At 34.2% G+C, this 11165-nt stretch overlaps 1 long non-coding RNA gene across 1 annotated transcript; it reads right to left on the bottom strand.

Annotated features, from left to right (window-relative positions):
- Nucleotides 1-428: 428 nt before the first annotated feature.
- On the bottom strand, nucleotides 429-4289 carry LOC103884288. The gene is made up of 4 exons (XR_001902405.3): nucleotides 3066-4289; nucleotides 1972-2065; nucleotides 1456-1618; nucleotides 429-449 (listed from the first exon to the last, which is right to left on the bottom strand). It is a non-coding gene; the product is annotated as an uncharacterized LOC103884288 (long non-coding RNA).
- Between the last annotated feature and the right edge of the window lie 6876 nt (nucleotides 4290-11165).

The following is an 11165-nucleotide window of genomic DNA, read 5'->3' as shown; positions in this document are numbered from 1 at the left end:
CATAGATGATACTTAGAAACAAACATATTTCAGTACATCCTGGCAAAGATATTGGATGTAATACTCCTAATATCACTATATGGTAGGTGTGTTTAGTCTCACTTCATAGACAAGAAAACAAAGCCACAGAATGATAAAGAACTTGCCCAAATTCCAAGGATAATAATAAATGGTGACGCAGGCAATTTGATTCTAGGATCTTACCTCTTAACCACTATACTGCATTCTTTTATAATACTTAAATATACATTGAATTTTGTTGAAACTTGTTAAAAATCCAAATTAATGTCTACTCACCACCTTTCATTATAGAAATTTCAAGCTACTTCACAAGTTAGCTGTAACTCCACTTGATGTCTCCATGTTGTTGCATTAAAGACATCAACATCAATCATCTTTTTGAAAGATTTTTGTGGAAATCATCCAACATACTGGGATAAAAAGCCAAACTGAGGTAGAAACAGAGGTTAGAAAGTGATTTTTAAAACAATAATTCATAGTGGCCAAGCATAGTGACTCACGCCTGTAATCTTAGCACTTTGGCTGAAGCAGGAAGGTTGCTTGGATCCAGGAGTTTGAGACTAGCCTGGACAATATAGTGAGACTCTATCTTCGTTTAAACATATATATATATAGATAGATATAAAATTAAAAATACATGTATATATAATATTTCTAGGAACTCACTTTCCTATGCTGTTAGAATTATTGATTCATTCTCTACAGACTACAGATTACTTATAGTGTATATATTTCTGATTTTGCTGTGGGTGATACAAGAAGTAATTCTTGAAGAATTTATAGACTGGCTAGGGAAAACAGAATTAAAATACTTGAAAAGTTAAATACTAACACAAGCAATGGAAAGGTACAGTGTGATTTACAAAACTTGGTTTTAATTTTCATGAATTTCCTATTGATCTATAGAAATATATTACATGCTATATCCTGTGATATGATATTTAGATATATTTGTGGAATGCCTTATATTTGCATTAAATTTATCATGTACATAAGTAAAAAGTTTCAAATGATTGGAATCACTTTTCTGGAAAATTCATTAATTTCAGAATGTTATTGTGAAATGTTTCTGTGGTACATAAATGTTGAAGATATAACTTTGAAATTAAATTATCAGTATAGATAGTCACTTTCAGTTATCAAATTAAGTTTGAGACACTGTTTACAATACATTCGTTATCTGAACCTGGAATAAATTAAGGAAGAAATGAGAATTCAGAGAAGTTAAAAGTAATTTCATGTTTGCATAGAAGCTGAAGATAAACATTTTACATTTTATTTACCTAATTTATGTACTAAAAGTTTCTCACTTGATTTTTATCAAGTGACATGCATTATTTACTGTATTTTTGTACCTTTTATTAGTTTTCTGTGTCTTCCATAACAAAATATTACAAACTGGATGGCTTAAACAACCAATATTTATGTTCTTACTGTTATAAAGGCTAGAAGAGCAAGACAGAGGTGTTGTCAGATTTCGGTTTCTTTTGAAGTCTGTCTCCATGGTTTGCAGATATCCACCTTAGAGCGGTGTTCTCATGTGACCTTTCCTCTGGTGCTACACATCCCTGGTTCTGTTTGTACATCCAAATTCCCTCTTAATATAAGGACACCAGTCAGAATAGATTAGGGTTCAACCTAATGGTCTTATTTTTAATTGAATTGCCTCTATAAAGCTCTTATCTCTAAATACAGTCATATTTGGAGATTCCAGAAGTTAGGGCTTCAACATATGACTTTTGGAGGGACAAAATTCAGCCCATGACACACGTCATATATGCTCAAGGCTTTAATATATTCCGCTGACCATGCAAATAAAAAAGACATTAATTGGGCTTTGCATGGTATAATGTAATGTAATGTTACAATATAATGTAACGTAAGACAATCACGTATTAAGTATAAGTCACGTCAGTAATGACTGAAAGAATTTGTAGGACATAACAGTACCTTGTGGATTTGGGCTATTCTTTCACCTGTGTCATAAAATTGCATGTGGTTTTATGGAAAAATGTTTTCCAGCTTGACCTATGGGCACAGAAACCTAAAGAAAAGAAAAAAAAAATCTTTATAAAAGCAGAACACGTTTTAGTTATGTATGAAGAAGAATAACAAGTGAAAAAATACTGGCAGAATTACTGGAGAAGTTTTGCAACTTTCAGCTTACATTTTGAAAAAAGATAACAAAGAATATAACCAGGAGGCTTTACAAGTTTATGAGACTTACAGATTATCTTCTCTACCACTCTTTTAGAAACTGTGAACAATCGATTGCTTGAATAGTAATGTCTACCAGCAACCCTCTGCATTTGGACATTATCAAGTCAATGTTTGATTAATGCAAAAGCATACCAACTAATATGCCATTTGAGTTTCTTCTGATCTTATCTATTCTTTGTATTGCCGATGAAATAACTAACCTGTTTAGGAATTTTCAAAGACTCTCATACTTTCCATGACTGGGGCTGAGATCAACAAAGCACTTAGCTGTCTCTGTTACCTATCTCTATTTTATCTCATTAACTCAGAAGTCTAATTCCAACTTCTGTCAATCCAACAACTTCAGTGCTGCTGAAGCAAATCATATTTAGTTTGTCTTTTTGTGTCTCTTTTCAGGAACCACCACATTTTAATGCATTCTTTATTGCCTACACTAATTCTATCTATATGTTATGATACAGTGCAAACCACATCTTTTTTCAACATATTTTCTTAGATTGCATTTATCTATGGGCATATCCCACTTATAGATCTCATTTTATGATATTTTACTTTGCTGCACATATTAACACTTATTTTATACTATTTTATATTACTTAAGAGTTGATCTTAGTTCATCTTTGTATTATTAAAATAGTTTGCAATTTGAAAAAAGTAGACTTCAAAGACACAGCCAGGAGTTGTAATATTATCCCTGTCAAAGATGAATAATTTTGGGACATTCACTTAATCTCTCTGAACTGACGTGTCCTCATAGCAACAATTTAGTGAATAATGTCTGTTTCATATGATTAATTAAATATATGTCATCACATAATACCTACCAGGTAGTAGTATTCTTTTCTGTCCTCATTTTTCCATTTCTTTGGCATTCTTCACATTTCCCAGGATTTTATTTAGTTTTTTTATCCAACATGGAGCAGACATTCCAAACTTCTTTTTTTGATGTCATATCTGTATGTTTCAGGTGCAGCCTGGAAAACAATCTAATCTAGGTATTTCATTCAGAAAGGGATTTAATATAGGAAATTTATTATAGAAGTGTTAGAAAGTAGAAGGGCTTCAGGAACAAAAAATGAATAAAAAGAAAGGCAATGTTACTCAGAGTATATAATAAGAGCAAATAGTTATTATTATCCCCTAGGCAGAAGTAAATGAGAACAAAGCAATGTTATCTGTGGATCACTAATTATAAGAATCTGTCATTGCTCATGGGGCTGAGACAAGGATGAGAGAACGTGGTATTTCTGGGAACATAATAACCCACATTTCTTCTAATGCTGAAGGAATCTCCCACTGATAGTAATTAATCACAATCGAGATGGAAAGGGATCAGGTGAAGTTTAATTTTCAGGCTTTCAGTCTTGTAGGCATAGCACTATGCTTGTCAGTGTAGGTTTTTCTGTAGCAACAAACGGCCACAGGATATTTGTGGTTTATAGCTATACTGTATTTCTATCTTTGTTACATGTTGGCAGCTTCAATGTGGTTGAAGGTCTTCTCCACGTATCTTCTTTTTCAGGCTGCAGGAGTAATATATTTTGGATATACCATTTTCAGTATGGAGTAAAAGAGCAAGATTGCTTAGAGAAACACACGATGGCTTTTAAAGTTTCTGCTTTGAACTGGCCTTTGTCATTTCAACTCACAGTATGGCTGGTTGAGTTTCATAAAGGAAGGTATAGAATTTACCCTTTTATGGGAAAAGATGTAAGTTCCTCTTATAGATAGAGGAAAATGTATTTGAGAACAAAAATGTTATGCACCACAATGCATTTTCTGGGTCACAAATACTCACTCGCCTTCTTTCTCCCTCTTTATGCAAAATTCAACACAGGTTTTTCACGAAAAGGACAGTGTAAAACCTCCATTCAAGCTCAGCAATGAATGACCCAAGGTCTTCAAATAGTCTCTACATGGAGTACATTTTGGTTAAGAAACTAAAACTTTAAAGAAAAAAAAAAGAGATTCTGTCTTCCAAATGCCTAAGGTTTAGAGATTAAACAGAGATAAAATGGCAATAATAATTACTCCAATTCAGAAGGAGCAAGAACTGGAAACAAATATCAGATACTTGTTGGTAGAAATTATAAAATATTGCTCTTAATATAGCCCCTAACTTTGAAGTAGGGAATGTTCCCAATTGAGCCTCAGTTCTAGTTCATGAGAGTTGCTTCTTCCTTGATTCTTGGCTCTCGACTCCACTCTCTGAAAACTTCCTTTTCCATTATCCTTCCTGGTCATATACAAAGGGGACATTGAATTACATGACTTCTTTAGAACCTGAGAGATTTTTTCCCATCTTCATTGTGCCGTGGAAATTTGACAGCCTGAAGTTTATTGTACACCTTGAACAGCCACAATATCTTTTAATTTAGGCTAGTAGCTTTTTTGGCAGTGCAACTCACTCAAAAACTCTGCCAACAATGTATCTATTTGATTCTAGTCAGGGTAATTGTGCTAATAGCTTGACTCACAATTCTTTCTGAGCTACGCTTCTCCCTCTAAACTGAGATACAGGCCATTTGAGTTGGCCAGTTGTTAGGGGAGGGCACCACACCATCAGTCTTTTTACCCTGAGACATTTTGTCCATTGAAAATAATTTCTAGGGTAAATTAAGGGTGCTATGCTTGTTTTATTAAACAAAGGTTACTGACAGTCACATACTGGATTTGGTCTTTGCTCTATGGCTGAACTTTAATTTACTTTTTAACTATCCCATCTTTTACCTTGTAAGTCCTAAAATTTCTAGAGTCTCTCTACTCCATCTTCAGCCAACTCTTTTCTAAGCCAAATTAGTTCCCGTAGCAGTTGGTCAAATGTAGCTAATGTCAAAGAAAAATATCACCAGACGCAGTTAAACAGGCAGGAAAATATCAGTTGAGACTATTGCAATAAGGAGAGATACTGAACTCAACTCAGCTGGAAAACAGAATTTTTAAACACTGGGGTAAGTGAAAAAGTTTTGGAAGACATTGTTGGGAGGTTGGTTAATGTAATTAAGACTACTGTGTTTGCTAATTGGCACCTGTATTCCTATAGAGACTAGGAAACAGGAGCTGTATCTTTGTTGATGATTGCACATGTCAAAAGAATGGCTTCCAGGTCCTTGGAAAAGATGTTCCTGGACCACAGAAGATGTGCATCACAAAGGGGCAGAGAAAGAATTTACAATTGCAAGTCTTCTAAAGTAAATGCTTTAAGAGAAGGAAGGTCAGGAACTTATAGTCAGAAAGAAACCTATCTAAAGTTTAGTCAAGATTAGGGGAATGTTAAGGCTGTCTTGGTCACTAAAAACAATTGTCTCCTCAGTAACATTACTTATTCCAACCTTCATTTGATGAAATCTACAACACATTTAGCACGTTATTTTCCTTACAATCATCATAGGTAAAAGTTTACAAAGTATTTTGCATCTTTAGTTCATGATGTGGCTGCTTTTTAAAGATCCAATAACAGTTCTGAACTTACCTCTTCCCCTAGCCCCAAAAGCCACTGTCACATATTTTAGAGTGATATTATGAAAGAATCTTTTTCAGTGTCAATTTCATAAGGTTTCACTTCAGTTACAATCTGAACATCTCCATGGCTTATACACTGGTTTATTTCTCACTCATATTGCATATTATTGACTAAATGTTGCATGTGTCTTAGTTCCATAGAGCTTCTATTGTGGAACTTCATATGAAAGAACAGGCTGTATTTGAGACACACTATTCTCATGGCAGATGATGAAAACAAGAGTAAGCAATAATATAGAACAGCTAGTTAAACTATTGCTTGGAATGCGCTTGCATTGCTTCTGCGCACATTTTATTGACCAGAGAAAATCAAATGGTCACACAGCTGACAATGGAGTCATGAAATGAACGGCTGCCATAGGATGGCCCCACGAGTCACATGGTCAAGAGAACAATGCAAATTTCTCTTACAGAGTAGGAGGCTCCTCTTCAGAGACTTTCAGAACTAAAATGCAACCAATTATAAGAGCACACTGTTGGAAGGGGCATGAGGGCCTGAGAACCAACAGATGATAACCTGTATTTGATTTTTAAAACTTTGTATCAAAATTGTCTTACCAATACTGATTGCTTTGCAGATTGCTCCTGCAAAACTCCATGTGATTTTGTAATTGGAAAACATTTGGGAAATCAGTTTTTCAGTGAGTAGTTTAATATGTAAGTTCATTTGAGTGAGGTCTTGGTCAAGTGGCAGTCAGTTGAATGAACTGGAAAAGATCGCAGAATAGTGTTTGGCTCAAGCCAATGCATTTTATTTTACTGCTTCCATCTCGGGGTTCATAAATATTCATGACATTTGAACATGGAAGGGAAATAGGTTCTGCAGAGCTTGTGTTATAAAGTAGTACTTCCTACCATATTTATTCAAATAAAAACAGACAAAAGATGCAATTGCATTTAGATCCATGCCAGTTATTTCAACAGAAAAAAAAAATGAAGAGAATGTAAGATTACACTTCACTTTTCTTATTAAAAAAATAAGAAAAATTACCTCTCTGTGATATCAATTTCAAGTTACTCTCACATAAATTCCAATATCAAAATTGGGTTAAGCTTCACCATTGGGGTAGTGGAGTTGTGGCAGACTACATTAGATGGTAAGGTGCTGGTCAAAGGCCAAAAATAAAGCTACCCTATTTTTCTATACTGTATCTAGAGCTGTCTGAATTAGGAAAGTGATTAGAGTCATCACTCTGGGGAGTTGTGCCACAGTCATTGAGAAATAGGGGAAAGGCAAAATAGATCACCAAAGAAGGTAGTCACAGAAAGCAAGAGATCTAGTAGGAATTCGGGGTTCAAAGATGCTAAAAGTCAAAATTTGAAAGCAATAGGTTGCAATAGCAATTTTGCAATTTTACAGTGTTTGTGTGGATTCACTGATATGACTTTCTAAGTCACCTGTTTGAAAATGACACACTGAGTTATTCAATAAACCTCGACTCTCAGCCTCATATAACATACTCAACAGCTAAAATGCTGTTCGTATTTTGAGGTCTATCTCAGCATAGCAGAGCGTATATTTAGCCTATTTCCCTAATGGTGGTTTTTAAAGTATTAAAATAGTTTTAAAATATTGAAACGTTTTCATGCTAGTTGGTAAATCGTCACCATGCTGAACTTCTTGAGCATCGCTTCCTTTCTGGATTTCTGCAGCCCCTCCCTCAGGTTTCTCAGTCATCGTCATGATAGATTAAAGAATGAATGCTTGACATGGAGCACAATGTTAGGACATCCAAGCTTCTGCTTTTGAGCTATGGCTGGTTGTTATTATTTTATTATCAATCTCTTCTATTGATGTCTGCAATGTACTATGTGGTAATTACTAAGTTTGGTCTCTTCAAATCATAAGTCACAATCACTCCTTATATCTGTCATTTTCACTAGTCATATTTTTTAAAAAAACATATTTAAAACACTGTTAGAGTCTTACTGATTTATGTACATATGATACGTATCTAACTCCTGTAGGACTGTAAATTTTTGAGGACAGGATTCATAGTGATTTGCCCTTTAGTTTTCTCATGGGTGATACAGTACTTACCACTTATCTGCTTATTAAATATTTTCTGATTGAAAAATGAATTCCAAATATGGATAACCGGTGACATTGTTGCTTTAGCTACTTAGTTGAAAGGATGCTCACAATATCCTTAATTCGTTAATATAAATGCCATGATGCAAATCATTTCAAAAAAGGAGAGAATCATCACAAATAAAAAACTAGACAAATGCATCTTTTTCCAAAATAGACTAGCTAGTTCTAGAAGTTGGTCACCATCCCTTGAAGTTAAATGGCAGTCAGTTGGTGAACAGAAAATTTGTGTATATGGAGAACCCCTACAACAAACATTCCATTATTTGAAAAATATGAATATTTTTTACTGCCTATTGAGATGTTTTTTTAGAAAAGAAAATCTTTGTATTATGAGGAATGTTTATTATTTATTATTATACATAAACTTTAAAATTCTAACCAAATATTCATTGTTATATTATCATAATTGTAGTAGAACTATTTCTATACAGTATATAACTATGGGTATACAAATTCTATGGGTAGTAAAATTAAGTATATTAGTGCAAAAAATATTTTGCTTCTTGTACACAAGTCTTACTCAGTCATATTTACTGTTTAAAATATTGGCATTGCAAATTTTGCAGTCCCTTTTGTAAAGAACTATCCTAGAAGGAATTGTCAGACACTTACCTGCTGCGTTTGCTGGTTAGTAGTGGTTGGCAAATCATTCTTTTTGGCAGCGAAGCTAGAGGGAAATACAAGATTAGTATGTTTGAATATTTTAACATGTCCCAAACCTCTGTGTTTTTTTCACTTTTTCTCTCCCTGTCTCCTTACATTCCTCTTTTACTTTCACTTTCTCTTTAACAGAGAAATATAGGGATAAACATGATATCATGTGTGCATTATACATTAATGATTGCCACATGAAGATCCCTCCACACACATATATAAAACAAGCAAAACCATTGTTTGCACACACTTGAAGAGTTCTCAGTCATACTATGAATTGTTTATGGGTTGAGCAAATGCTTCATCTGAATTTTTTTCTCTGAAAATATGTTGGCTTTAAGCTATTTGCTTATTTTATATTGGGTGTCTAATATAGTAAACATTTATTTAGAACTTAACCAAATGCCATATTGTCAGCACATTTTATCTTTATGATAATCTTATCACACAATGAGCTATAATCATCCTCACTCTATAGAAGAGGACAATTAAAGGAACAGTTTGAGCGATTTACTTAAGGCCCTACAGCTGAGAAGGGGCAGCACTGTGATTTAGACCCATGCATTTTCAGCTCCAGAGTCCATGCTCTTCAGAACTATAATACACTTCTTTTTCCATGAACATGCTAATTTTACGCTGGACACAAATTACCCCTCTTGCGTAGAAAGCTCTTTTCATGGTGCTCTGGTGTCTAAGTAGTAGCTACATTTAAGCTCCAGATCTACTTGACTACTACTACTTTTTTCCCTGTAGAGAAAGGATCTCGCTATGTTGCCCAGGCTGGTCTCAAACTCTTGGTCTCAAGTTATCTTCCCACCTTGGCCTCCCAAAGTACTGAATTGCAGGCATGAGCCACTGTACAAGACCTCTTTGACCTCTTCAGTCTGATTTGTTATACTTTTGTGTCAACCCCGCTAAAACTAAACTTTATACTAGCAGAGACTGCGCTAAACAGTTTCTCAAACAATATTATAATTGTATTGTTGCTTGGTGAGAATTTGCACTTTTCTTCCTTCTACTTAATTGCAAACTCTTTGAAGAAAAGAATGACATATCTTGTTACTCACCATGGCTTCCATTAACGTGCTAGTAGCATGGTTAATGCCCCTTGTATATCCTTACTGAATGATTGTAGAGGCATGAACTCAGGAGGCTGAGGTAGGAGAATCGCTTGAACCCAGAAGGCAGAGGTTGCAGTAAGCTGAGATCATGCCACTGCACTCCAGCCTGGCGACAGAGTGAGAATCCATCTCAAAACAAAAAACAAAAGCAAAACAAACAGAAAAAGACGCATGAACTCATAGACGTGATTATCAAATCCAGGCCCACAAAACCTAAAATATTCACCAGTTGAGTCTTTTAAAGAAAGTCTACTGCCCCCTATGCTAAAAAGTAAGTTAAGTCTTTTATTAGCTAAAGTTTCTCAAATTATCACCTACCATGTGTTCTCCCTCTTTGTTCCAGACTACATGTAGATTTTTGTCTTTATACTGCTTTTTCCCCCATTTCTCACATGTATGTTTTATCCAGAAGCACAATTAGCCCAATAAATAGAACTGTCTATTACCTTGGGGCGGGGGAAGGGTGCAGAGCTACCTGTGTTGGGACCATTGAGAAGAACTGGAACACCTAGGAAACAAAGTGAAAGACCCCAGGATTTTCTGGGTAAAAATGAGTTTGAGGTTTTATGCTTATCTTTTAAAGAGACAAGTAGAAATATTAGAAAAATGTACAAAACTAAAATATGTATTTCTATTGTGTGGCAGTGAACTCAGAAGATGAAGAGAAAAAGGAATATATATTTTCCCATTAAATGTCAATGAATCCTACTAAAAGTCAAATAATCCTATCAAATGGTTACTTCAAAGATTTCAATAATCCTGAATAAACTTGTATTGACTGAATATCAAAAGAATTTTGAGCCTTGACATAGATTTAACCAATATTCTCTGGAGACTTGAAGACTGATCTTTAATTAAACATTTTCCCTGAACATAACTAAGTGACAAAGTTTAGTAATTGGGGTTTAGAGGCAATTATTGCTATAACAATGTATTGTCAGTGGAAAAAGAAACTCCGGACAATGAAATAATGTCATATTTCATGAGCTTATCTATGAACCTTCACAATATACATTGAGATCGGTCTAAATTTAATGTCAAAACCATACATTTATATCATTGTGAATTGTTTTTATATTCTAAATAAAATAAGCAGATAAAAACAAATTTTCAAATGGTTCAATCAGAGAGTTGTGACTTTCTTTTGATTTTTATTTTGTCTCATGAAGTATCACTTAAACTGTATGATCAACTGTATATATAACCCAACTTTTTCATCATATAACATTACTACATGTTCTATATTATTACCATTTTCTTCATAGGTAAGCCAGATCGTTATATTTTCCTGTGACTAGGTTTATTTTTAAAATTAACACCTCATGGTATCTTTATCATAACACTTTGGCCCATTTGCTTTTGTTCTACTTCTGTGGCTACATAGCAGATAACTCAGGAAAGGGCAGAAAGAATATAAATCTCTAAAAGGCATATTTGACCCAAATGTTAATGCTCAAATATTAATGATGACAACAACAAATATGTATACTCAGCCTTCTACGAATGGTATAAAAACCTTTATATCAGATATT

Source organism: Papio anubis, chromosome 3 (genome assembly GCF_008728515.1).
Source record: "Papio anubis isolate 15944 chromosome 3, Panubis1.0, whole genome shotgun sequence".
Classification (NCBI taxonomy): Eukaryota; Metazoa; Chordata; class Mammalia; order Primates; family Cercopithecidae; genus Papio; species Papio anubis.
Note: the sequence above shows the minus strand (reverse complement) of the source record. Positions and strands in the feature narration are given on the sequence as shown.